At 51.8% G+C, this 5,944-nt stretch overlaps 1 non-coding gene across 1 annotated transcript; it reads left to right on the plus strand.

The window, feature by feature from the left end:
- Positions 1 to 5,716: 5,716 nt before the first annotated feature.
- Positions 5,717 to 5,788, plus strand: TRNAK-UUU (transfer RNA lysine (anticodon UUU)). The gene has a single exon. It is a non-coding gene; the product is annotated as a tRNA-Lys (tRNA).
- The last annotated feature ends 156 nt before the right edge of the window (positions 5,789 to 5,944 follow it).

Consider the following 5,944-nt stretch of genomic DNA (forward strand, 5'->3'; position numbering starts at 1 on the left):
TACCTACCCACCCACCCGGCTACCTAACCACCCACCTGGCTACCTACCTGGCTACCTAACCACCCTGCCGGCTACCTACCCACCCACCCGGCTACCTACCCACCCACCCGGCTACCTACCCACCCGGATACCTACACACCCACCCGGCTACCTACCTACCCACCCGGCTACCTACCCACCCGGCTACCTAGCTACCCACCCGGCTACCTACTCACCCACCCGGATACCTAACCACCCACCCGGCTACCTAACCACCCACCCGGCTACCCAACCACCCGGCTACCCAACCACCCACCCGGCTACCTAACCACCCACCCGGCTACCTACCCGGCTACCTAACCACCCACCCGGCTACCTACCCAGTTGTCTAACACACTCTCTCAAATAAATGTGTCCGCTAATGTCAATAATCAGCAAACTCCTCCACTGGCTCCTACCAGTGGCGGACATACGGCCGTGCAGGCCGTGCCGCCGCACGAGGGCCCCTGAAGTTCCGCTGCTTCAGGGGCCCATTAAGTATTGCAGGGTTTTTTTTTTATTTTACCTTTTATTTTTTTTAACCTGGGGGGCCCCGACTCCTGTCCACCCCCCTCACCTCGAATCCCCCCCCCCCACCCCCTCATGTGTCGGGAGAGCGGAAAATACAGGAAGTCTCCGGCCGGGGCTGCGCAGCTGCCGCTTGGTCTCCGATATGTCTCCAACTTGGAGACATATCGGAGACCAAGCGGCAGCTGCCTCTAGCGTCTGCTGCAGCCCCGGCCGGAGACTTCCTGTATTTTCTGCTCTCCCGCCGGCCGCCGCGCATACCGGGAGGGGGGCCCCGAGGTGAGTGAGGGAGGATAGGAGTCGGGCCCCCCACCCGGATAGCTACCCACCCGGCTACCTTACCCACCCGGCTACCTACCCACCCACCCGGATACCTACACACCCACCCGGCTACCTACCCACCCACCTACCTACCTACCCACCCGGCTACCTAACCACCCACCCGGCTACCTACCTACCCACCCGGCTACCTTACTTACCCGGCTACCTACCCCGCTACCTAACCACCCACCCGGCTACCTAACCACCCTGCCGGCTACCTACCCACCCACCCACCCGGCTACCTAACCACCCTGCCGGCTACCTAAACACCCACCTACCCAGCTACCTACCCACCCACCTACCCGGCTACCTACCCACCCGGCTACCTACCCACTCGGCTACCTAGCTACCCACCCGGCTACCTAGCCACCCTGCTGGCTACCTACCTACCCGGCTACCTACCCACCCACCCGGCTACCTACCCACCCGGATACCTACACACCCACCCGGCTACCTACCCGGCTACCTACCCACCCACCCGGCTACCTAACCACCCACCTGGCTACCTACCTGGCTACCTAACCACCCTGCCGGCTACCTACCCACCCACCCGGCTACCTACCCACCCACCCGGCTACCTACCCACCCGGATACCTACACACCCACCCGGCTACCTACCTACCCACCCGGCTACCTACCCACCCGGCTACCTAGCTACCCACCCGGCTACCTACTCACCCACCCGGCTACCCAACCACCCACCCGGCTACCTAACCACCCACCCGGCTACCTAACCACCCACCCGGCTACCTACTTGGCTACCTAACCACCCACCCGGCTACCTACCCACCCACCAGGCTACCTACCTACCTACCCGGCTACCTACCAACCCACCAGGCTACCTACCTAAAGACCCACCAGGCTACCTACCCACCCACCCAGCTACCTAACCACCCACCTACCCACCCACCAGGCTACCTACCCACCCGCCTACCCAGCCACCCACCAGGCTACCCACCTACCGGCTACCCAGCCACCCACCAGGCTACTTACCCACCCGGCTAAGGGCTACCTACCTACCCACCCGGCTGCCTACCTACCTACCCACCAGGCTACCTATCCACCCAACCACCCATGGGAGCTGCGCGCCGGATGGAGGCTGGGACAGGAGGTCTGCTGCTGCAGGTGAGTAAATGTTTTTTTTTTATTATTTATTTTAGCAGGTGTATGTTCTGGGCAGGTCTGCCACATGATTGTGTGTATGTTCTGGGCAGGTCTGCCACATGATTGCATGTATGTTCTGGGCAAATTTGCTACATGATTGCATGTGTTTTCTGGGCAAATCTGCCGACATGATTGCACGTATTTTCTGGGCAAATCTGCTGACATGATTGCACATATTTTCTGGGCATATCTGCCGACATGATTGCACGTATTTTTTGGCCATATCTGCTGACATGATTGCACTTATTTTCTGGACATATCTGCCTACATGATTGCACGTATTTTCTGGGCATATCTGCCGACATCATTGCACGTATTTTCTGGGCATATCTGCCGACATCATTGCACGTATTTTCTGGGCATATCTGCCGACATCATTGCACGTATTTTCTGGGCATATCTGCCGACATCATTGCACGTATTTTCTGGGCATATCTGCCGACATGATTGAATGTATTTTCTGGGCAAATCTGCCGACATGATTGAATGTATTTTCTGGGCAAATCTGCTCACATTATGTGTATTTTCTTGAGAAAACCTGCACAATTATGTGAATTTTCTGGGGAAAGGGTCACCAAAACTTGGGCCCACTGTCTTTGCGTTGCACTTTTCAAGGGAACCTGAGGTGAGAATAATATTGAGGCTGCCATATTTCTCTCCTTTTAAGCAATACCAGTTGCCTGGCTGCCGTGCTGGTCCTCTGCCTCTTATTCTTTCAACCATAGACCCTGAACAAGCATGCAGCAGGTCAGGGGTTTCTGACAATATTGTCAGAACTGAGAAGATTAAGCTGCATGCTTGTTGCTGGTGTAATTCAGTTTATTACTGCAGCCAAATAGATCAGCAGGGCCGCCAGGCAACTAGTATTGTTTAAAAGGAAATAAATATGGCAGCCTCCATATCACTCTCACCCCGGGATCACTTTAAATTACAGTTAGCTCCGCCCTTATCCGGTCATTGCCACGCCCATTTTTAGCGCCGCAGGTTCTATCCACACCCGCGCGCCGCAGATTATAGCCACGCCCATTTTTTGCCGCGCCGCAGGTCGGGGAGTCCCACAATTGATATTTTGCACAGGGGCCCACTGCTGCCTGTGTCCACCACTGGCTCCTACTCCACCAATTATGGAGCCTAAAATGCCGGTACCAGAAAAGTTTACGGGTTCACGTTCGGATTTCAGTAATTTCCGTAACAGATGTATGTCCTACTTTGAGATCAGGTCTAGATCTTCAGAAACAGAGTTCCAGAAGATTACGCTGATTAACCAGCTGAGCGGTCTGGACGAGCTCAGCTCGTCCAACACCGCCAGCGGCTGCCGCTCAGGCCCTGCTGGGCCGATTTTAATGAAATAAAAAGCAGCACACGCAGCCGGCACTTTGCCAGCCGCGTGTGCTGCCTGATCGCCGCCGCTCTGCGGCGATTCGCCGCGAGCAGCGGCGAAAGAGGGTCCCCCCAGCCGCCTGAGCCCAGCGTAGCCGGAACAAAAAGTTCCGGCCAGCGCTAAGGGCTGGATCGGAGGCGGCTGACGTCACGACGTCGGCTGACGTCGATGACGTCACTCCGCTCGTCGCTATGGCGACGATATAAGCAAAACAAGGAAGGCCGCTCATTGCGGCCTTCCTTGTTTATTCTGGGCGCCGGAGGCGATCGGAAGATCGCCTCCGGAGCGCCCTCTAGTGGGCTTTCATGCAGCCAACTTTCAGTTGGCTGCATGAAATAGTTTTTTTTTTATTTAAAAAAAACCCTCCCGCAGCCACCCTGGCGATTTAATCAGAACGCCAGGGTGGTTAAGACCTTACTGCAAGGTGACTCACAAACCTGGGCCTATGGATTACATCCAGATCATGTAGCTCTCACCTTGGTTGAAACTTTTTTTGATGCCATGGCAACCATTTTTGCTGATCCTGATATTTTAGTCACAGCTACTCGTAAATTACGAGACTTACATCAGGGTAGGCATACTGTTGAGGAGTATGCGGCTGAGTTTAGGAAATGGTCTGTATCCGTTAAATAGGGTGGGGCAGCGCTCTTAGACCAATTTCTTTTCGGCCTAGCCGATTTTGTAAACGATGTATTAGTGAGCCATCCTGAGCCTAGGAATCTAGAGGATGCCATTTCTCTGGCCATCAAGGTTGACAGACGGATTAGACACTGACGTCAGGGAAAAGTCTATTCTGTCTCAGGGACCCTCAGGTCAGGTGAAGAACCCATGCAACTGGTCTTCTCCAGATTGTCACTTGCGGAGAATCTTAGAGGAAGGCAGGAGGGACTCTGTATGTATTGTGGTGAGAAGGGTCATTTTGCTCAAACTTGCTCTGCAAAGAAGGCCCCGGAAAACTCCAGCGCCTAGGTGAAGTTGGGGAACTTCACTTGGGCGAGCCAGTTTTTCCCCTCAAAAAGAAAAAGATTTTATTGCCAGTTACTATACACTGGGACGATTAGTCGAAAAGAGATTTGAATGTTTGTAGGCCTTGAAGATTTTATGGGTAGCCAGTGGAGTTAGCATAGGCTTGGTGCTATGTGACAATGGTGGGGTAAGTTAACCGCATTGTGGTCACATTTTGTACTAATTGCAGGTGGTGCAGGTCTTCATTTAGAAGGCCTGCAAACAAAGCATTGCAGTAGTCCAGCTGTGATGAAATGAAGGCATGAATTAGAGCTGTAAGGAATGCTAGAGGTAAAGTTTCACAACAGCTGAGATTTGATTTCTGAAGTTCAATTCTCCACCCATCACTACACCTAAGCCATGCACACAGTCAAGGCTATTTATGTCTGAGCTCCCTATCCTCAGCGGTGTTTACTGAGACTCGAGCTGCTTTGCTGGCAAGCACTGACCTCCGATGACAACAACAGACTCAGCATTGTCAGCATTTAGTTTTAGCCAGTTGTCATTTATCCGCTCAGCATAGACATAGAGCTTCTCATGTTAAATCACCAATATTGTAAAACTATTTCTCCCATACTTTCCATGTGAGAATTCAATACAGCTATTGCCATATATATATATATATATTTTTTTTTTATTCTAAGAACTTAAACCTCAAAATATAATGTTCTCTCCTTCTGCCTTTATCCCTTTTGGAAAAGATCAGGTCATTAAGATGTACTGCATCTTTTACCTGTGAGCAATGTCTAATGTCAATAATGTTCTCTGTAGAATGGAGAATACTCTGCACAATCTGGGCCCTGGATACATGAAGGACTTGCTGAAGCTGCACCACACCTCTCACAACCTCAGATCAGCAAGTTCTATAAACTTGGTCACTCCCAGAGTACACCTCAAAAAATCTGGAGATAGAGCCTTCTGCCATGCTGCCTCTATTCTTTGGAACTCCCTGCCACACCCAGTAAAGACAGCACAATCCCTGGAGCTATTCAAATCCAGACTGAAAAGCCACCTGTTTAACCTGGCATTTCCAGACTTATAAAATTCTTCCTCTGTACCACGATGGTCGGAGCCATGCATATGCGCTTTCAGTCCCACGGGAGAAAAGCGCTTTACAAATGTTATTTGTTGTTGTTCTCTGATGGTGCGTACACATGTACAATAGTTGTTGCCTGAAGGCATTAGGACTAGGTCCCTCAGATTACAGTTCAGAAGCCAAATGCAGTACAGTGCTGTACCTTTCTCTGCTATAGCAAAATAACACGTCTGTTCCAATGGTGATTTCTGTGATGCACAGCCTCCCATATGGTCTAGCGGTTAGGATTCCTGGTTTTTACCCAGGCGGCCCGGGTTTGATTCCCGGTATGGGAAGAGTTTAACTTTTGTACGCGTTCAGCTGCACATATACATGATGCATTGTAATTTACCAGAACATGTGACTTATGACCGAATAAGGAAACAATTTTTCCTCAATAATTTGTAAGTGGCCGACATGACAATAGCTGGTTACCTGCATACGTTTTGCTA

Source organism: Hyperolius riggenbachi, chromosome 4 (assembly GCF_040937935.1).
Source record: "Hyperolius riggenbachi isolate aHypRig1 chromosome 4, aHypRig1.pri, whole genome shotgun sequence".
NCBI lineage: Eukaryota > Metazoa > Chordata > Amphibia > Anura > Hyperoliidae > Hyperolius > Hyperolius riggenbachi.